Below are 24,028 nucleotides of genomic sequence, written 5' to 3' on the forward strand. Positions count from 1 at the left end.
GACCATATCCACACCAACTATTTCTAACACCACAAAGACAACGAAAATTCTTCAACAACAACGCCTTCAGGAATGGAACGACGCTCAAGTGCTGCCCGTCACCGAATCCAACCACTGAAGGTTAGATTTTAGGTTTTCACCCTGAAGAAGTCCGAGCATATATGAGCAAAGCCTTCAATAATGTAAAGCAAACAACATCACCATTGTCAGGTATAACCAACTCAGTCAGACCTAAGGCTTTCACCCCAGAGCTCAAGACCAGGTACTTACAAGCACCACCAATTTGAAGTCAATAATGTGTTATCGCCGCCGCTTTTCACGAATCCGACAGCTACATGCCTTGGGCTAAAATCCAACTGTTGTTGTTGCACAACCATACCCTCTGCGTCAAGCCGCCGCTCATAGCTTGCATCTCATCGCCGCATGCAAACTACCTGAAGTGAGATCCGCCAAAATCCACAAAGGAGCCTTTCAGCTGCATCTCACAACCTCAGCGGTAGGAGCCGTTGGCGGCAGCCACCGGGTCCGTAGTGAAGAACCCTCACGAGGACCATTCGATGGCCACCACAACCAGTAGCTTGACCGGCCGGCAGAAGCTCCGCCACCCGTGGAGGCTAGATCTGAACTAACTCGACCAGCTGCACCGACCATCGTACCATCGAGCGCGGACATCGAAGCGGTCGGGAAGGGATCAGAGAGCACCGCTCCTGGGCCGCTATGTTGAGGAGCGAAGATCGCCACTCGGCAACCCACACATTGCAGGTGTACCTATTGGGGTCGCCGCCAATCAGAGGATCCACTATACAGAACTGCAAGGGGTCGTGGCCGACCACCTGATGAGAGGTACTGGTCGTCACGGCGCCGGTGTGCGGCTCAACACCTCCGCTACTACGACAACCCATGGCACGACCGCTGCTACACTCAGAACGCTGCTACACCAGCCTAAGCCATCGCCAGTTCTGAAGGCAAACGAAAAACGATTCCTTGCCGCCGCCGTCGACCGCAAGGGCTTTGCTGAAAGGCGGCGAGGGCAGATGGCTCAGAGACGGGGGAGACAACGACGGAGAACAGCAGCCACCCATGTCGCCTGGAGACGACGCGGGGGCCATCCGCTAATCTCAGACGGTCACACCTCAAATAATCATTTCCACAACCGGATATCTCAATTAAGAAACCTCAAATTCATACAATTACATGCAACGTGAAACCTAATCTAAGCAGAGCCCGAGGCGCCGTCGTCTCCCATGCCCTACTCATCCTCGTCGGAGCACGTCGCCGGTGGATGTGAGGTCGACGATGGATCCGTCGTGATCGGAGTGATTGGAGGCCGACACGTCCACCATGACATGGCTGCGGTGCCCGGGGTTGCAGATCATCCGTCTCACCGCCGGAGAGACCGACTCCGCCTCGCCGATGTTTGCCGTGAGGGCTGCCAGGGCCTCGCCTTCTGCCTTGCACGGTGGGCACGCTGGGCCATACACTCGGCGGACGGGCCACAAATGGCCTCGTCGTCGGCATGCCAACGAAGGGGCTGCGCGCCGCCAAAACATTCGGACGCCAGACGGAGCATACCGTCTCCGGCAAGGTAGCGATGACACGCCCCACATTAGATGCACGCACCATTTAGGCGGACGCGATGGATTCCCAGCGGATCGAGTCTGGCCGCTGTCAGACATTCTTCTTGCAGTTGCGGCGGAGCGCAATGCGGACGGCCATCTCCTCCTCTGGCCCGACTGGGATGAGGTCCCAGTCCGCACATCGGCTGATGGAAGACTCGGATCCGCTGCTTGCCATGCCGAAGAATGTTGGAGATCGTCGGACGGGAGTTTTGGGGGCGGAATGGACTGGAGGGGAGTGGAGTAGAGTGGTCAGTGGCGTAGCCAGGATTTTATGTCAGGGTGGTCCAATTGGCACAAAATAAAATTTATACCACAAATTTAACAAACCAACATATGCACGCATAATATATCCAAAGCACATATCAATAAGGTCTTTCAAAGCATATTAAAATTCATGTTCAAGTCTTACATTTGCGTAAAATATAACACACCTTATTTGTCGGTATACCGCCTTCTCAAGACCATGAAAGTCTCAATTATATTATCTTCATTCACTTTGGAGAAAGCATCTCGTTCGATGTATGTGACTAGGCAATCATCCAAAAGACTATCACCCATCTTGTTTCTTAACTTGTTTTTGACCACACTCATTGCAGAATATGCTCTTTCAACACTTGTTGTTGCCACCGGTAGAAGCAATACCAATTTTAGAAGCAAGTAAACCAAATTATGAACTATATGCCTCCTTGTTTGAACAAGCTTAACTGAGAGATCAGCAAGATTTTCTAGGCCTTTGAAGTTGTCATCTTTTCTCATGTCATCAATATAGTTATCAAGTTGCATTTCAAGGTGCATCAAGTCAGAGCTCGAAAAATCATTGGGGTAGAACTCAGCAAGTCTACGTACCTTTTGTGCATCAAAAGCAGAAAATGAGTTGGCAGGATTCAAGGCCGACATACAAGAAAGCAACTCCATATTGACCTCATCAAACCGATTGTCAAGCTCTTGACTGGTTTTATCAATAATCCCAATATAAATTTCCCTTCTAAAGTGATCTGCATTTGTTTGAGATTGCACAAACCGTGTTGATCTTCCATAAGGGACATAATTATTCTCCATTACAGGAACTTCAATGCCATGTTTGTTGCAAAAAGAAAATTGTGCTTTGAATTGATAATTGACAAATCGCAAATCTTCAGAGGAAAAGGAAATTGTGCTTTGAATTAGAGAAGAACAAACATCTTACTCTAATACTCTGGATTGAAATAGAAAATAAATCAACTAGCGCATTGCACGGGGCTGTACCTATGCGTGCATGCGCGGTTCAGTACTGGCGCGGTTCCTTCGTTGACCGCCGGGACGCGCGTCCTTCGCCGGCCGCCTGGCCGTCGTCCGGTCGTCGCCTGCGGGTGCCCTGCCGGAGTGCCGGCCTTGCGCAGTTGCGCTGGGCGATGGTGCTAGCCGCTAGGGTTTCAGACTTCCGAAGACTAGAGGAAGAGGAGACGACGGGGAGTCAGGAATTAGGAACGATCAGCGTACATACAGATAACAGGCGTATCTGAGATGAAAGAAACGAGCCATGTATATGGGCTGAGACCTGAGTTGGGCATGGATATGTTTTTTTCAGAGAAGTACTAAACTAATGGGCCAAATTCCAGGGTGGTCCATGGACCACCCTGGCCACCCTACAGCTACGCCACTGAGAGTGGTTAGGGTTAGGTCCGGGGAGGGATGGAGACGAATGTATGAGGGGTCGCGTGGGCCTGTGTGAGTCAGCTTTGACGTTGCGGACGACGGTCGCGCCTGGACCACCCATATCCGCCCCAGATTTGAGCTAGATATGAGAGTTGCCGGTCGGGCAGGGCGTTTGAGGCCGGTTTGAGGCGTCCGTCTGGGTCGCTTTTTTTTTGACCGGTCAGTGACCGGGCTGTTCGCCGGACGTTTGAGTGTCCGGCTGTAGACGCTCTAAGTGTCCTTCAATTTAAGTTAATAATTTTAACATTGTTTCATTTTTATTTTTTAAGAGTCATTTGAACACAGCAGAGACAACATCGTATAGCCTATATCAAACTATTGCCAATATTGTCAGGCCTGACCAGGTGAGAAGGTGTGGGCGGGCAAGGCCGGCGTTCTGGTCCACCGAAATCAAGAGGCCACCACCGAAAGCTGTATTGGGCATAATCCAATGAAGTACATAGAGATTTACAGGACAGCGCATTGTCTCGCTTATAACAAAGACCGAAACACGGGAGCTATATCTCAAAGCGAGATGCAAGCTGTTCTCGCCTGAAGGGAATAGCTCCTTGCGGAGTAAGGAGGCTGGCCCGTTTTCTGTTTTTTTTTTCTTTTTTTTTTTTGCTTCGTTCGTGATCACTATTTGCAATTGAGCCGAATGCTTCACTGCCTCACTGGTTTTTCGCTCGCGGTCGTTTATTTTGTCTTTTATTTCTTTTTCATCTCTTTTTTGGTTTCTTTTTTCTTTGCTGCTTTTCTCCCGTTTTTTTTCTTTACTTTTTAACGGTTTTCTTCGTTTCTTTACTTTTTTTCATTGTTTTTTATTTTCTATATATTCTATTATTTTATATGTTTTGTTTTTGTTACTTTTTGGGTTTTCACTGGGTTCTTTTCTTTTTCCTTTTTTTTCTTTAGTTTTCTATGTTTCCTTCTCGGTTTTCATTGTTTTTCCTTTTTCTTTTTTTGCATCATTTTTTGGTTATGTTTCTTTCTTTCCTGCTTTCATCAGGTTACTTTGTTCTCCTTTGTTTCTTTCTCTGTTTTCATTGGGTTTTTTTTACACTTGTTTCTTCGGGGTTTTTTGTTTTCTTTTGTCTCTTTTTTGGTTTCGATTGTCTTTTCGTGTTTCTTTGTTTTTATGGTTTTTATGGTATATTTTCTGTATATGCCAAAAGTATAATATTTTTCTAACACATGGTCAACATTTTTTATACATTTTTTTAACATTTTAAATGTTTGATTAAAAAAATTCAAATATTATCTCTGTCTTAAATTACTTTTCATTGATTTGTTATGGACTTCTGATTGGTTTGCTTGCCCATCTGTTTATGTTATGATTTTTAGTCAAAAAATTTCTTTTCTGGTGGCACTGTGACACACTATTTATTATATCAAAAAAGTATTGATAGGTTTTTTCAATATAGGCACAATAATGCAAAATGAACTTTTTTTCATACATATTGTATATTTTTTAACACATTTCTTTATACACATTTAATTTTTTTCAAATGGTTAACACTTTTTTTTAATGTTTTATGTTAACTATTTTTTGTAATATATTTATTTAGAATGTTTGGAAGTATAAACAAAAGTTAAAAAAAGCGAAAACGGTGGAAAAAAAGAAACGAGGCCGTGGCCTCCCGCACGCCTAGACTGGCACTTCTGCCATTGTCGTGACGCAAAGCTGCTACGTCTCACTTTAAACGAGACATAGGGGTGCCTAGACCGAGGTAGGTCTCCCCCTCGGGGGGGCGCCTCTGGTCATTATTATTGGAGCGCCCCAGTAGTGTTTATTTTTGTAACTTATGTTAATAATTTTTCTTTTTGTTTTCTTTCCAAATTTTAATATTTTGTAATACTTAATTACATATATTTTAAAACATACTTTACTCAAATTTTTAAAAACACTCACCAGGAATATACAAATGTTAAACCAGTGTCAAAAATATGTTATCCCTTAGATCTAAATTAATTGACGAAACCTCTATACAATGTCTTACGTAAATTCTATAGAGGCTGCATGAATTAATTCGGATCGGCAGGAGTAGCGTAATTTAGAAAAATGTTTGTATACTGGAAAAATGATTGTCACATTTATAAGGTGTTCACTAGTTCTAAAAACATTGTGGTATTTTTAAAATACATTTATACCATGTAAAAAATGTTCGCATAATTTTAAAAGAATCGTGCCATTCAAAAACTTCATAAGACATTTTGAAAAATACTCATAAGTTTCGAAAATATATCCATGACATTTTTAAAAGATGTTTACACAATGACAAAATTGTGTTCACACAATTTTGACGAAAAATGTGGTCGCATAATTTTAAAAATTATTTAAATGTATTCAATAAATGTTCAAATATGTATTTAACAAAATGTTCATCATGGATATGAAAAAATTTCAAACATGTATACGAAATGTTTCATGATTATATGTTAAATGTACAACTTGTCTTAAAAAATTTAAACAATTATATGAAATAAAAAGACAAAGAAAAATGGGGAAAATGTAAAAATATAAAAAGACCCAAATAAAGCAGATAAATAAATACAATGAAATGAAGAAGGAAAAACACATGGAAGGTTCTAAAACTAGTCCAAACCAATCTAAAGAACCTTCCGAGAAAAAGCCTTAATGTGACGACCCACTAAATCGACCGCGCGGCCAGAGCTAGCTACGCCTCACATATATGCGAGAAATAGCTCCCGCGACTTTACGCAGGCCAAGCATGTACATACCACCAATCATCAGTCGATCTAGTTATGTACACTAATGTTATATCTTTACCTAGATAGTACACAGGGCCGGGCCCATAGTAGTACCAAATGTGCGGCCCGCACAGGGCCCATAATTTTGGGGGGCCCAATGTGTATATAGGCCTAGTATTTTTAAAAATCGTAGCAGCTGCCGCACTGTAGGCCGCTAGGCATTGGAAATGGGCCTGAGTTGAGGCCATCGAGCACTGGAGCTCGTCGGCTCGTCGCTTGACTCGATTGATGATCTTTCCCAATTCCTCCAAAATAGAAAAGATTGATCTTTCCCAAAGAAAAAAGGAAACTGCTCTCTAACGACGGAAAAAGGATCATAGCCCATGGGTCTAAAAAACCAGGGATCGCTATACCAGTCAATAGAGATCGCCTCGATCGGGAAAGGCCAACAGCAGTTCCGTCGGCGCCGCTGCATGAGTCAGGAGACGAAAAAAGAGACGATATCATCTCGTCGGTCGTCACCTTTGCCTCATCATAGCGATCGAATTCAGGCCACTGTCATTGCCTTCCTAGCTTCCTCTCCTAATTTTCAGACTCATCGTCTCGTTGGATCAGTCCGTGACCTATTGACCGACACCAGCCTCCAGGTTCTTAGAGCATCTCCAACAGCCGCGCTATATAAGCGCCGCGCGATAAAATCAGTGTTTTTTGCGCGCGCGTTACCGCTCCGGGCGCAAAAACCGCGCGCGCGGCATATCTAGTTCAGCGCGCGGGCCGAAACACCATCGCGCACCGCTTATTTGTTGCGCCCGCTCCCGCGCGCTGGACTCTCGAGCGCGCGCTTGCTACTCCACCTACCCCATACAGCTGCGGCACCGCCGCCGCCCGCGCCACCCGGCGACGTTCCGGTGCTTCCCCAGCCTGTCCCCGCGCCGCGGCGGCTTCCTCTGCCTCCCTCTAGTCACCGCCGCCCCTCACGCGCGGCGGTCCTCCGACGAACAGCGCGCGGCCGCTCGCTGCCGCTCGGCGCCCGCAAGGTGTTCGACAAAACGCCCGCAAGGTATGTGTTGCTCAAACTTCATGAATTTGGTGCATGCTGATTGTAGTTTTTATAGCCTAATATTGAACATTGTAGATGAGTTCGTCGTATGATTCTTCCGAAGAAGAATTTGATATGGAAGAGGAGGAGGATCTTGCAATGATCCTAGCTATGCACATCAATAAAAAATCGAAGCACGGTGGTTCGGTTATGAGTCGGCAGAAAATTTGAAGGGATAGGATCGATGCCCATAACAGATTGATGAGTCACTATTTCATGGAGAATCCCACATACCCGGAGTCGTACTTTCGTCACCGGTTTAGGATGAGCACCGAGTTGTTCAGGCACATTGCAGAGAAACTAGCGAGCCATGACCGGTTTTTTCAGCAAAGGAGGAATGCCGCCGGAGAGATCGGGCATAGCACCTTTCAGAAGGTGACAGCCGCTTTGCGTATGTTGGCATACGGTATCCCGGCTGATCTAGTTGATGATCACTTGGTTATGGGTGAAAGCCAAGCCATCATGTGTGTCAAGCGCTTCGCAGTCAGAATTGTAAGTGTTTGGCCAGGAGTATTTGAGATCTCTCAATGCTGAAGACGCCGCAAGGCTATTGGAGATGAACAAAGCTCGCGGCTTCCCAGGTATGCTTGGCTCAATAGATTGCATGCATTGGAATTGGAAAAATTGTCCAAAGGCATGGCATGGACAATTTCACGGCCAAAAAAAGGGCTCCACTATAATCCTTGAAGCGGTGGCCGATCAACAGACTTGGATTTGGCATGCTTTCTTTGGAATGCCTGGATCTTTGAATGACATCAACTTTGTCAATCGGTCACCACTGATGAATAAGATTGCAAATGATGATTTGCCACCGGTATAGTTTGTAGCAAATGGTCGTACGTACAACTATGGCGATTATCTTGCAGATGACATCTACCCAAAGTGGCAAACATTTGTGGAGCCATTGAAAAAACGAAAGGCAAGAAAAATCTTGATTTCCACAATGCTCAGGCGAGTGCGACGAAGGGCTGAAAGGATGGCCCATTTTGTTGCTTCCTATCATGCCATCCGACGTCCCACAACACATGATGATCTTCAGAAGGATCTCAAGAGTGGTGGGCTTGGAATGGGCGACAAAGAGCATCATGATTTATGCGTTTGATATTGTATTGTTGAATTGTTTATTGTGTTATTGAACTATTTGTTGTATTGGACGATAAATTATTTGTTTGAGTTGTAATAACGAAATTGAACTATTTATTGTTGATTTATTTTGTTTGTGTTTGATCTTTTTGCTTGTGTTTGCAATGCATATGCTGTTTGTGCGAGAGTCGTGCACGCTGCATTTTTGCGCGCCGTGGAGCTGCGCGCGCTGCATTTTAGCGCGGCTGCTGGAACCAGCACTGCCCGCCGCGGCAAACCTGGCGATGGCGCGCGGCAAAGTAGTTTTTAGGGCGCGACGCGTTTGGCGGCTGTTGGAGATGCTCTTAGCGAGCCTCCAATTTCTACTCCTAAATTCTAATTCCTAATTTCCTACCTAATTTCCTAATTAAATTTTGGCAGGGATGGTTACTTGGTTAGAGATTGGTCTTACCTCCTCGATTAAAGATCACAGTGTTGCAGTTTAACCGGACATGACCCAAAACTAGGTGAGTTAGACAATTCGTGTAGTTGCCAAAATATTCAGAAATTATTTATTTACATTATATTTTTTATGAAATATATACACATTATAATTGCTCGTTTGTTTCTCTGCAAAAAAAATTGCTCATTAGTTCATTTTTTTAGCAAGATAGATTTTGCCGGCCCGGCCCTGATAGTACACCAACTCGCCTTGGGCGTCCATCCTAATTGGCCGTCCGGACAACACTTCTGTTTAATGCGGTTTTAGGGACCTTATGCTATAGTGGGGATTGTATTTAGGGAACTTTCGCCCAATTTTTGAAAGCTTCCGTCATTTTCTTTTGTGTTTTTCTGTTTTCTATGTTTTTCTTCATCGGTTTACATAAATGCCATGAACAATGTTTTAAACATGCTAAATATTTGTTTAGTATTAGATCATCTTTTATATGTCACAAAAAATATCTTCGATGGTATGAAACATTTTCATCAATAAAAAAATTCACAAACATTTGTTTACATTGTATAAACATTCCTTTTAGAAGTCCTAAACATACTCCCTCAGTTCACAGATATAAGATGTCGCTTTTTTCTGAATAGGATATATAGACACGTGTAAGTGTGTTTGTTCACAAATTTTCAATCCACAAGTAGTCCGTATTGAAATATTTTATTTGTGAACAGAGAGAGTAGTATTTTTGAAACCCATGAACATTGTTATATATGTACTTTTTTCAAGATATACGTGTATTTACACCCAACACATAGATGAGTATTTACAGAACGCCATTTTCGAAAATAAGAAACTACATAGACGCACTGCAAGTTGTAAACTTCGTGCACAAACTATTTATTTTATCGTTAAAAGGTTACACACACGGCAAGTCACCTCATCCCAATATTGTATTTCTTTCACAAACGTTAGATCCTTCTGTAAATACTCATACTTAGCATGTTACAGATTTATAATATTTTTAACTCCCCAAAATGCATTTTGTCAATGTTTTATACCCACGCTGCCAACTTACTGGAACAGATACACGAAACCGCCACAAAGCACAGAATTAGCCAGGCAACACAAAGGGGTCTAGCCGAAGAAGGCTTCTTCACCCTAAAAAAAAAGGTGCTAAAAGTTCTGCTGGTTTGCGGTTTCCTATTTTGGACGCTGTGGTTTCTTTTTTAACGCTGTTTGATTGGGCCACCAATTCGTCCTGCCACAAAATCTATTACAGGAGATTGGGCCACCAATTCGACCTTCCACAGAGCCATATATCCGACCAATTTTGAAGCCCGGCCTTTAAACTACAGGCGGTTGGAGACGAGAGTGCCAAACTGGGCACAGGTAGTTGTTTCACGTCCGTTGTTAATTATAAATCCTCTACTCCCTCAATCCCACAATGTAAGACGTTTTCTAACACCAGCGTGCAAGATGACGAACAGGGGCAGAAGACAACAGCCACAACCGCAGGCAATGGATATCCTCTGGGGAAAAAACGCAAAGCAATAATCCTATACTATATGATCAGAGATCATAAAACATGGGATGCAGAACACGGAAGAGAATGGTACAGAAAAGCCAAACTGGAGAGCCATCTAGATCGGCCGGCCAGCATTATATCCTGCGCACTTGCTATCAGGAAAGAGCTCCAAGGCTGCAGCGTTCCCCCCGCGACCAATCGAACGAATCTGGATCACAGGGAGAAGCTTCTTTCCATATGAGATGCGAAAGCATCATAATCAGATCAAACCAAAAGCAGTATCAGAGAGAGACAGCAGGAAAAGAAGAACAAAACCATCAAACTGAAGGCATGATCCGGAAAAACAATCATGATCAAAAAGAGAGATGGCGGCAGGATTGCTGCGGCGGCGACATGAACTGGGTGGCGGATGGGAGGAGGAGGATAGTTCTGCGGCGGCGGATTGGGGGCTGGACCTTGTTATATAGAGAGCTTGCTAGGGTATGGCGTCTCGTGGCAGTAACTGGGCCGCGATGGGTAGTGCCGCCTCTTGGGCCTGAAAGAGCCCAGCGAGGATAGAGGTGGGTTCGCCACTGTCTGCGGATGAGGCCCCTTGGGCCTGAAAGACAAAAGGTCTGTAGCAATACGAAGGTTCTAAAAAAAAAAGGTAACAAGAAAGAAGAGCGTTCAAACCTCAAAAACAAAAAAGAGCGTTCCCTAAAAAAACAAGAAAGAAGAGAAGAACCCATAAAAAATGCTCACCCCTAAAAAATGCTCAAAAAAAAGAATGCATGTGGAAAATAAATAATTTAGATAAGCATTTTTTAGCACAATACAATTGAAGCCACTCACATACATGAGCATACACTCATCCTTATGACGCGAAAGACTGAGCCGACATAGCAACTTGAGATTGACAAAATCACCACAGACGCCTCGTAGTCGATGGGAACGTCTCCTCTCACTGAACGAACATCGTTGGAAAGTCTGGAATAAATTCGAGAAAATGCTAGCACCATGTCAAGTCTAGGACTAGGGATACCATTATCCTCCTAACGATCCAACCACAAGTTGGTTCGCGAGAAGCATCTTTTTTAAAAGCTTGATAGAAAATTAGAGATGTTTTTTCCAAAAAAGAGATCGTGGAGATGATTTGCCTTCCTAAATACTATAAAACTAACGTCAAATTTCTGGAGGTTCTGGTCTAACACATTGGTTGCCATCACATCGATTGCGCAGATCTTCCAATCACCACATCACGTTCCCCCTTTGCTCGCTTCAAAAATGTGCCCGCAGGAAAGCGCATAGTCGTTGAGCACCCTATCCTCCCTCCTCCCCTGCAAAACTCGCTTTCCCTCCCCACCCACCCCCATTTTCCGGTCCTCACTAAGAGAGAGAGAGAGAGAGAGAGAGAGAGAGAGAGAGAGAGAGAGGGGAGGGAGGAGGTGCTCATCACGTGCTTTTCTCCGCCGCACTAGAGGATTACTTTTTGTACTTGGCTGCAAATTCAGAGTCTCATGAGTGGCAACGATGCATGAGTTTATTTTTTGCGAACATACTCTGCATCTATCCATCTCAATCATGGCAGTACAACAGAAACCTGAAATAATAAATATTACATGCAAATCCATTGACCACCTAGCCAAATATGTTGTTCACCTTGTGCCACTTTATTGGATTAGAAACTTACTTCCGTACTAGGCGGCAAAATTCAGAGTCTCATGTGTGGCAACTATGCAGTTAGTACATGTAGTTGCATACATGTACAAATTCAGAGCTTTTTATATGTTGTTGGTGTTGTATACATGCAGGTGTCATGCATATTCATATGCATTTCACTAGTATCTTGTGGCAATGGGAATATTTTTTTATCGTTACAAAAAAAAGTGACGACAAATTTAATGTGAAATTGCCATGTACAATAACTAGCGCTTGCCATCTAGAAAACAAACAAGAAGAAGAAGTCCAAAAAACCTACAAAAGTACAAGTTGCATTGTTTTTTGGAAAACAAATTCTTAAATTTTATTATTTCTATCACGGCAAAATTTGGCATACCATGGCAAATCCTTATGTTTCATGTCATGGCAAATTTTGGTAGGGAAGAGGTGGAGGGTAAAACACATGGCAAAAAAATGATGTTAGTCGCTTGTACTAGATTTGGCAAGTAGGTTTGTCTCATCGGTGTCATGTGACCATCACAAACATTTCTTCTAAATTTGTCATGTGACTAGAACAAACCTTTTTCCAAATTTTCCATGTGATGATTAATTTTTTTCCCAAATGTTGCCATTATTTTGGAGAATAAAATACCTAAATTTTCCATGTTACCCTCATACTTTTGCGTAAAGTTGCCATTATTCAAAAAGACAAAAATAATAATTTTCAATGTGATAAGTACAAACTTTACCATGGAAAATCTACCATTTCATCATGGCAACTTTGTGTGTTTTTCTTATTTTTTAATGTGTTTGTTTTGCCAAATTGGTAAAAACAAATACTACCATTGCCACAATTTATATGGTATCTTTTTAAAATTATTCCCCTCTGACCTGGTAACCTTTTTCCATAATTAGTGTAGTTTATACCATGCTGTTTATATATATTTGCCACGGGTGTATATGGAAATGTACAAAAAAAATAAATTATACAATCATGGCAAATTTTAGATAACAACTAATTTCCAAAGTTGCCATGTGGCCACTTTTATAAATTTCATATAATTTTCCATGTAACTAATAGTTTTTTTTCACTTGCCATACCATAAAGCATTTTTTTTAAAGTTGTTAGGTCAATGTACTATATTCTTTCTGATATTGGCCATCAACTAGAGAACAAAAAATCTAATTTTTCCATGACATAATTTTTTGCTACCGTTGCCATGAATTAGGGATTGTTTTTTCCATAGCCATGGCAACATATTAGATCGTTCGCCATGAGTTAGAGATCATTCGCCATGTGAGTGTACTATGCACATAACAATTGTTTTTAAAACTTTGCCATGCCATTGTACTATGTTCATTCCGAATTCACCATTAATTAGGTAACGGAAGTCCTAAAATTGCCATGACATCATTATTCAACATTCGCCATAATTAGAGATCTTTTTTTTGCATGGACCATGGCAAATTGCATCGCTAGACCATGAAAATTTTACTTGAAAATACATGGAAATTTATTTGCATAGCCATGAAAATTTAATTTTGCCATGGACCATTGCAAGTTGTTTTTAGTTCCACGGCAAAATAATTTCCAGAGCCACAACAATTTAGTTTCTTCCTGGACCATTTCAAATCTTATTTCCTAGATCATGTCAAATTTATTTTGAAAGACATTGTAACTTTTTTTCCATAGCATGGCAATTTTATTTTTAGAATCATCACCATTTAGTTATTTCCTAGACCCATGGAAAATTTATTTATATCACGACAAGTATCATGGAAAATTTTATTTTATTATTTCTACCATATGTTATGAAAAATAAAATATAGTGCATGGCATTTCTATTATAATATCATGCGGAAATTCATTTATGTCATTTTTTATTTCATACGCAAATTTGCCACGTACTTGGAAATTTAGATGTCATGGCAAATTAAATTTTCGAGAGTTGTGTTGCATTAATTTTCCTGATCATATTTGCAATGTTTTATCTCAGCCAAGGCAAGTTTTGGTACGTTACATGGATTTTTTGTTATTTCTACCATGATAATTTTTATTTTTATTGCATGTGATTGAAATGTTGTGACAAAAAAAATATAGAGCATGGCATTTTTATTACAAGATCATGGCAAAATTCTTGCACTTCTTTTAAATTATTTAGTGCGCAAATTTGTCATGTACCTCGAAATTTAGATGTCGTGGCAAATTAAATTTGATAGCTACGGCGATTCTTTTTTCCTGGACAATATTTTGAACCGGGGGCCATGCGATAGTTTCATTATAAAAGGATGCAAAAAATAGTTTTTAAAGGCATGTGTTTTCGTTGTGCTAAAGCTGGGCCTTTTTTTGTCCATTTTTTCCTTATCACGTGTTGTTTTAACAAACCCTTTTAAGGGCGTCAAATATTTTTTGACGTGAAAGTGGTTTACGCTGGTGGTCGATGCTATCCCATCAAACAAAACATTCATTCTCCCCTCCTAGGGGTACGATTTGTTCGATCTAGATCATTCGGTCGCTCGGTATTGGGATTCGTGTGCCTTTGGTGATTGTCGACGGCATCTAGCCCGTGTTTCGACAGTAGCAGCTCGACGGTGCTGCACGACAGTAGCTTGACTGCGCTTCAACACTCAAGCATTGTTCTTGGCGCGACAAGGCTAGACATCAGAAGTGATTTGCCACCCGATTTATTGTTTTATCTCTCGCTAATTGCAATCAAGTAAGGTGCTCGTCGAATGGTCTAGGTAGGGAAAGATCGACATATCAGACGTGCCTTGAGGCAAAGCCAAAGGAGCCGGCTCCAAAGCATCTTGATATGGCAAACCACATATCTTTCCCTATTGATGATTAGCACTAATACGAGAGTACAAAATTATTTGTGACAATTGACAAAGATATGACCCACACGTATTTTCTTTTTTGATGTAAATCACATGTCATTCATTCAACAATTGCACTACAACCCTACAAGTAGTCAGGATATAGAAGCAACCGAAAGACTATATTTATTTCTTCTGTACTCTCTCTTCCTCAAGGCATATTGGAGCAGATTGAGAGAATCATGCGCCAGTGTCTGTGGAGAGGGAACACGGATACCCCACGCCAATCATTGGCTGCTTGGGATCTAGTCCGTCGGCCTAAGAAGTTGGGCGGTCTGGGTGTTCTCGATTTAGGTATTCAAAATGATGCCTTGTTGCTCAAGCATCTCTTCAAGTTCTTTAACAAGGTGGATGTGCCTTGGGTCACCCTAATTTGGGACACTTATTATGCCTCCTCTCCACCACAAGTCACTCAGAGCTGTCGTTCTTTTTGGTGGCGAGATGTCATGCGCGTATATGATAATTTTTGCAAGTTGTCTGTTCCGCAAGTGCATGCTGGTGATATGGTGGTCTTCTGGCTTGACCGCTGGCAGCTGGGGAATAGTGTTGTTTTAATGCAAGATCGGTTTCCACGGCTTCATTCCTTTGTGATTGATGATACGATCACAGTTGAGGAATTTATGGAGCTACCTGATTTAACCGATAACTTCCATTTGCCTCTGTCGCCAGAAGCTTTCCAAGAATACACTCGGCTTCAATCTTTGCTGCCGCTGATCAACCTTGATGAGGAAAGGAAAGATATATGGACATGGCCATCTAAATCTGGAGAGTTTAAGTCAAGGATCTATTATGAGTCTTGCTTCTCACATCTTGTGGTTGATCCCATATTTAAGTGGATCTGGAAATGTTCATGCACTCTCAAGTTCAAGGTGTTTGGTTGGCTCCTTTTGATGGATCGTTTGAATACCAGAGACATGATGCGGTCGAAGGAAATATGCCCTAGAGGCAATAATAAATTTGTTATTTATATTTCCTTATATCATGATAAATGTTTATTATTCATGCTAGAATTGTATTAACCGGAAACTTAGTACATGTGTGAATACATAGACAAAACAGAGTGTCACTAGTATGCCTCTACTTGACTAGCTCGTTGAATCAAATATGGTTAAGTTTCCTAGCCATAGACATGAGTTGTCATTTGATTAACGGGATCACATCATTAAAGAATGATGTGATTGACTTGACCCATTCCGTTAGCTTAGCACTTGATCGTTTAGTATGTTGCTATTGCTTTCTTCGTGACTTATACATGTTCCTATGAGTATGAGATTATGCAACTCTCGAATACCGGAGGAACACTTTGTGTGCTACCAAACGACACAACGTAACTGGGTGATTATAAAGGTGCTCTACAGGTGTCTCCGATGGTGTTTGTTGAGTTGGCATAGATCAAGATTAGGGTTTGTCACTCCGATTGTCGGAGAGGTATCTCTGGGCCCTCTCGCTAATACACATCACTACAAGCCTTGCAAGCAACGTGACTAATGAGTTAGTTGCGGGATGATGCATTACGGAACGAGTAAAGAGACTTGCCGATAACAAGATTTAACTAGGTATTGAGATACCGACGATCGAATCTCGGGCAAGTAACATACCGATGACAAAGGGAACTACGTATGTTGTTATGCGGTTTGACCGATAAAGATCATCATAGAATATGTGGGAGCCAATATGAGCATCCAGGTTCCGCTATTGGTTATTGACCGGAAACGTGTCTCGGTCATGTCTACATAGTTCTCGAACCCGTAGGGTCCGCACGCTTAACGTTCGGTGATGATCGGTATTATGAGTTTATGTGTTTTGATGTACCGAAGATAGTTCGGAGTCCCGGATGTGATCACGGACATGACGAGGAGTCTCTAAATGGTCGAGACATAAAGATTGATATATTGGACGGCTATATTCAGACACCTGAATTGTTCCGGGTGATTTCGGAGAAAACCGGAGTGCCAGAGGGTTACCGGAACCTCCCCGGGAGAACTAATGGGCCTCATGGGCCTTAGTGGAGAGAGAGAGGGCCGGCCAGGGCAGCCCCCCCCTTGGGAGTCCGAATTGGACAAGGAGAGGGGCGGCGCCCCCCTTTCCCTTCTCCCTCTCCTCCTTCCTTCCCCCTCCTAGTAGGAGTAGGAAAGGGGAGTCCTCCTCCTACTAGGAGGAGGACTCCTCCTCTCCTGGCGCGCCACAAGGGCCGGCCGGCCTCCCCCCTTGCTCCTTTATATACGGGGGCAGGGGCACCCTAGAACACACAAGTTGATTGTTTCCAGCCGTGTGTGGTGCCCCCCTCCATCATAATCCACCTCGGTCATATCGTTGCAGTGCTTAGGCGAAGCCCTGCGCCGGTAGCTTCATCATCACCGTCACCACGTCGTCGTGCTGACGAAACTCTCCCTCGACACTCTGCTGGATCGTGAGTTTGAGTGACGTCATCGAGCTGAACGTGTGCTGAACTCGGAGGTGCCGTGCGTTCGGTACTTGGATCGATCGGATCGTGAAGACGTACGACTACATCAACCGCGTTGACAAAATGCTTCCTCTTACGGTCTACGAGGGTACGTGGACAACACTCTCCCGCTCGTTGCTATGCATCACCATGCTCTTGCGTGTGCGTAGGGAAATTTTGAAATTACTACGTTCCCCAATAGTGGCATCCGAGCTAGGTTTATGCGTAGATGTTATATGCACGAGTAGAACACAAGTGAGTTGTGGGTGATACTAGGCATACTGCTTACCAACATGTCATACTTTGATTCGGCGGTATTGTTGAATGAAGCGGCCCGGACCGACATTACGCGTACGCTTACGCGAGACTGGTTCTACCGACGTGCTTCGCACACAGGTGGTTGGCGGGTGTCAGTTTCTCCAACTTTAGTTGAATCGAGTGTGGCTACGCCCGGTCCTTGTTGAAGGTTAAAACAGCACATACTTGACGAAAAATCATTGTGGTTCTGATGCGTAGGTAAGAACGGTTCTTGCTAAGCCCGTAGCAGCCACGTAAAACTTGCAAGAACAAAGTAGAGGACGTCTAACTTGTTTTTGCAGGGCTTGTTGTGATGTGATATGGTCAAGACGTGATGAGATATAAGTTGTTGTATGAGATGATCATGTTTTGTTGAAGTTATCGGCAACTGGTAGAAGCCTTATGGTTGTCTCTTTATTGCATAAGATGCAAGCGCCAAATAATTGCTTTACTTTATCGCTATGCGATAGCAACAGTTGGCGAGACGACCCTATGACGACACGTTGATAGAGATCAAGATGATGGAGATCATGGTGTCATGCCGGTGACGATAGAGATCATGACGGTACTTTAGAGATGGAGATCAAAGGCGCAAGATGATCATGGCCATATCATGTCACATATTTTGATTGCATGTGGTGTTTATTCTTTATGCAACTTATTTTGCTAAGTTCGGCGGTAGCTTTATAAGATGATCCCTTACTAAAATTTCAAGGTATAAGTGTTCTCCCTGAGTATGCACCGTTGCGACAGTTCTTCGTACTGAGACATCACGTGATGATCGGGTGTGATAAGCTCTACATTCACATACAACGGGTGCAAGCCGGTTTTGCACACGCAGAATACTCAGGTTAAACTTGACGAGCCTAGCATATACAGATATTGACTCGGAACACTAGAGACCGAAAGGTCGAGCGTGAATCATATAGTAGATATGATCAATATAGTGATGTTCACCATTGGAAACTACATCTCACGTGATGATCGAACATGGTTTAGTTGATTTAGATCGCGTGATCATTTAGATGACTAGAGGGGTGTCTATCTAAGTGGGAGTTCCTAAGTAATATGATTAATTGAACTTTAATTTATCATGAAGTTAGTCCTGGTAGTATTAGCATATCTATGTTGTAGATCAATAGCTCGCGATGTAGCTCCATGTTTATTTTATATGTTCCTAGAGAAATATAAGTTGAAAGATGATAGTAGCTGTTGGGGAACGTAGTAATTTTAAAAAAAATTCCTACGCACACGCAAGATCATGGTGATGCATAGCAACGAGAGGGGAGAGTGTTGTCCACGTACCCTCGTAGACCGAAAGCGGAAGCGTTAACACAACGCGGTTGATGTAGTCGTACGTCTTCACGATCCGACCGATCAAGTACCAAATGCACGGCACCTCCGAGTTCAGCACACGTTCAGCTCGATGACGTCCCTCGAACTCCGATCCAGCCGAGTGTTGAGGGAGAGTTTCGTCAGCACGACGGCGTGGTAACGATGATGATGTTCTACCGACGCAGGGCTTCGCCTAAGCTCCGCGACGATATTATCGAGGTGTAATATGGTGGAGGGGGGCACCGCACACGGCTAAGAGATCAATGACCAATTGTTGTGTCTATGGGGTGCCCCCCTGCCCCTGTATATAAAGGAGCAAGGGGGAGGCCGCCGGCCAAGGAGGAGGGCGCGCCAAGGGGGGAGTCCTACTCCCACCGGGAGTAGGACTCCTCCTTTCCTTGTTGGAGTAGGAAAAGGGAAGGGAGAAGGAGAAAGAAGGAAGGGGGCGCCCCCCTTCCCTAGTCCAATTCGGACTAGTCGATGGGGAGGGGTGCGGCCTCCCTTTGGGGTCTTTCTCTCCTTTCCCGTATGGCCCATTAAGGCCCAATACGAATTCCCGTAACTCTCCGGTACTTCGAAAAATACCCGAATCACTCGGAACCTTTCCGAAGTCCGAATATAGTCGTCCAATATATCGATCTTTACGTCTCGGCCATTTCGAGACTCCTCGTCATGTCCCCGATCTCATCCGGGACTCCGAACTCCTTCGGTACATCAAAACACATAAACTCATAATATAACCGTCATCGTAACGTTAAGCGTGCGGACCCTACGGGTTCGAGAACTATGTAGACATGACCGAGACACCTCTCCGGTCAATAACCAATAGCGGAACCTAGATGCTCATATTGGCTCCCACATATTCTACGAAGATCTTTATCGGTCAGACCGCATAACAACATACGTTGTTCCCTTTGTCATCGGTATGTTACTTGCCCGAGATTCGATCGTCGGTATCTCGATACCTAGTTCAATCTCGTTACCGGCAAGTCTCTTTACTCGTTCCGTAATACATCATCCCGCAACTAACTCATTAGTTACAATGCTTGCAAGGCTTATAGTGATGTGCATTACCGAGTGGGCCCAGAGATACCTCTTCGACAATCGGAGTGACAAATCCTAATCTCGAAATACGCCAACCCAACAAGTACCTTTGGAGACACCTGTAGAGCACCTTTATAATCACCCAGTTACGTTGTGACGTTTGGTAGCACACAAAGTGTTCCTCCGGTAAACGTGAGTTGCATAATCTCATAGTCATAGGAACATGTATAAGTCATGAAGAAAGCAATAGCAACATACTAAACGATCGAGTGCTAAGCTAACGGAATGGGTCAAGTCAATCACGTCATTCTCCTAATGAGGTGATCTCGTTAATCAAATGACAACTCATGTCTATGCCTAGGAAACATAACCATCTTTGATTAACGAGCTAGTCAAGTAGAGGCATACTAGTGACACTCTGTTTGTCTATGTATTCACACATGTATTATGTTTCCGGTTAATACAATTCTAGCATGAATAATAAACATTTACCATGATATAAGAAAATAAATAATAACTTTATTATTGCCTCTAGGGCATATTTTCTTCAGTCTCCCACTTGCACTAGAGTCAATAATCCAGTTTACATCGCCATGTGATTTAACATCAATAGTTCACATCACCATGTGATTAACACCCATAGTTCACATCGTCATGTGAGAGACACCCAAAGGGTTTACTAGAGTCAATAATCTAGTTCACATCGCTATGTGATTAACACCCAAAGAGTACTAAGGTGTGATCATGTTGTGAGATAATTTTAGTCAACGGGTCTGTCACATTCAGATCCGTAAGTATTTTGCAAATTTCTATATCTACAATGCTCTGCACGGAGCTACTCTAGCTAATTGCTCCCACTTTCAATATGTATCTAGACCGAGACTTAGAGTCATCTAGATTAGTGTCAAAACTTGCATCGACGTAACCCTTTACGACGAACCTTTTGTCACTTCCATAATCGAGAAACATATCCTTATTCCACTAAGGATAATTTTGACCGCTGTCCAGTGATCTACTCCTAGATCACTATTGTACTCCCTTGCCAAACTCAGTGTAGGGTATACAATAGATCTGGCACACAACATGGCATACTTTATAGAACCTATGGCCAAGGCATAGGGAATGACTTTCATTCTCTTTCTATCTTCTGCCGTGGTCGGGCTTTGAGTCTCACTCAATTTCGCACCTTGTAACATAGGCAAGAACTCTTTCTTTGACTGTTCTATTTTGAACTACTTCAAAATCTTGTTAAGGTATGTACTCATTGAAAAACTTATCAAGCGTCTTGATCTATCTCTATAGATCTTGATGCTCAATATGTAAGCAGCTTCACCGAGGTCTTTCTTTCAAAAACTCCTTTCAAACACTCCTTTATGCTTTGCAGAACAATTCTACATTATTTCCGATCAACAATATGTCATTCACATATACTTATCAGAAATGTTGTAGTGCTCCCACTCACTTTCTTGTAAATACAGGCTTCTCCAAAAGTCTGTATAAAACCAAATGCTTTGATCACACTATCAAAGCGTTTATTCCAACTCCGAGATGCTTGCACCAGTCCATAGATGGATCGCTGGAGCTTTGCATATTTTGTTAGCACTTTTAGGATTGACAAAACCTCCTGGTTGCATCATATACAACTCTTCTTTAATGAATCCATTAAGGAATGCAGTTTTGTTTATCCATTTGCCAGATTTCATAAAATGCGGCAATTGCTAACATGATTCAGACACACTTAAGCATCGCTGCGAGTGAGAAAATCTCATCGTATTCAACACTTTGAACTTTGTCAAAAACCTTTTCCGACAAGTCTAGCTTTGTAGATAGTAACACTACTATCAGCGTCCGTCTTCCTCTTGAAGATCCATTTAATCTCAATGGCTCGCCGATCATTGGGCAAGTCAATCAAAGTCCATACTTTGTTCTCATACATGGATCTCATCTCAGATTTCATGGCCTCAAGCCATTTTGCGGAATCTGGGCTCACCATCGCTTCTTCATAGTTCGTAGGTTCGTCATGGTCTAGTAACATAACCTCTAGAACAGGATTACCGTATCACTCTGGTGCGGATCTTACTCTGGTTGACCTACGACGTTCAGTAATAACTTGATCTGAAGTTTCATGATCATCATCATTAACTTCCTCACTAATTGGTATAGGCGTCACAGAAACTGGTTTCTGCGATGAACTACTTTCCAATAAGGGAGCAGGTACAGTTACCTCATCAAGTTTCTACTTTCCTCTCACTCACTTCTTTCGAGAGAAACTCCTTCTCTAGAAAGGATCCATTCTTAGCAACGAATGTCTTGCCTTCGGATCTGTGATAGAAGGTGTACCCAACAGTCTCCTTTGGGTATCCTATGAAGACACATTTCTCCGATTTAGGTTCAAGCTTATCAGGTTGAAACTTTTTCACATAAGCATCGCAACCCCAAACTTTAAGAAATGACAACTTTGGTTTCTTGCCAAACCACAGTTCATAAGATGTCGTCTCAACGGATTTAGATGGTACCCTATTTAACGTGAATGTAGCTGTCTCTAATGCATAACCCCAAAACGATAGTGGTAGATCGGTAAGAGACATCATATATTGCACCATATCTAATAAAGTACGGTTACGATGTTCGGACACACCATTACACTGTGGTGTTCCAGGTGGCGTGAGTAGTGAAACTATTTCACATTGTTTTAATTGAAGGCCAAACTCGTAACTCAAATACTCTTCTCCACGATCAGATCGTAGAAACTTTATTTTCTTGTTACGATGATTTTCCACTTCACTCTGAAATTATATGAACTTTTCAAATGTTTCAGACTTCTGTTTCATTAAGCAGATATACCCATATCTGCTCAAATCATCTGTGAAGGTCAGAAAATAATGATACCTGCTACGAGCCTCAATATTCATCGGACCACATACATCTGTATGTATGATTTCCAACAAATCTGTTGCTCTCTCCATAGTTCCGGAGAACGGCGTTTTAGTCATCTTGCCCATGAGGCACGGTTCACAAGCATCAAGTGATTCATAATCAAGTGATTCCAAAATCCCATCAGTATGGAGTTTCTTCATGCGCTTTACACCAATATGACCTAAACGGCAGTGCCACAAATAAGTTGCACTATCATTATTAACTTTGCATCTTTTGGCTTCATTATTATGAATATGTGTATCACTACGATCGAGATCCAACAAACCATTTTATTGGGTGTATGACCATAGAAGGTTTTATTCATGTAAACAGAACAACAATTATTCTCTAATTTAAATGAATAACTGTATTGCAACAAACATGATCAAATCATATTCATGCTCAACACAAACACCAAATAACACTTATTTAGTTTCAACACTAATCCCGAAAGTGTAGGGAGTGTGCGATGATGATCATATCAATCTTGGAATTACTTCCAACACACATCGTCACCTCGCCTTTTACTAGTCTCTGTTTATTCTGCAACTCCCGTTTCGAGTTACTACTCTTTAGCAACTGAACCAGTATCAAATATTGAGGGGTTGCTATAAACACTAGTAAGTACACATCAATAACATGTATATCCAATATACCTTTGTTCACTTTGCCATCCTTCTTATCCACCAAATACTTGGGGTAGTTCCGCTTCCAGTGACCAGTCCCTTTGCAGTAGAAGCACTTAGTCTCAGGCTTAGGACCAGACTTAGGCTTCTTCACTTGAGCAGCAACTTGCTTGCCGTTCTTCTTGAAGTTCCCCTTCTTCCCTTTGCCCTTTTCTAGAAACTAGTGGTCTCGTCAACCATCAACACTTGATGTTTTTCTTGATTTCTACCTTCGTCGATTTCAGCATCACGAAGAGCTCGGGAATTACTTTCGTCATCCCTTGCATACTATAGTTCATCACGAAGTTCTACTAACTTGGTGATGGTGACTAGAGAATTCTGTCAATCACTATTTTATCTGGAAGATTAACTCCCACTTGATTCAAGCGATTGTAGTACCCAGACAATCTGAGCACATGCTCACTGCTTGAGCTATTCTCCTCCATCTTTTAGCTATAGAACTTGTTGGAGACTTCATATCTCTCAGCTCGGGTATTTGCTTGAAATATTAACTTCAACTCCTGGAACATCTCATATGGTCCATGACGTTCAAAACGTCTTTGAAGTCCTGATTCTAAGCCGTTAAGCATGGTGCACTAAACTATCAAGTAGTCATCATATTGAGCTAGCCAAACGTTCATAACGTCTGCATCTGCTCCTGCAATAGGTCT

Source organism: Aegilops tauschii, chromosome 1 (genome assembly GCF_002575655.3).
Source record: "Aegilops tauschii subsp. strangulata cultivar AL8/78 chromosome 1, Aet v6.0, whole genome shotgun sequence".
In the NCBI taxonomy this organism is placed as follows: domain Eukaryota; kingdom Viridiplantae; phylum Streptophyta; class Magnoliopsida; order Poales; family Poaceae; genus Aegilops; species Aegilops tauschii.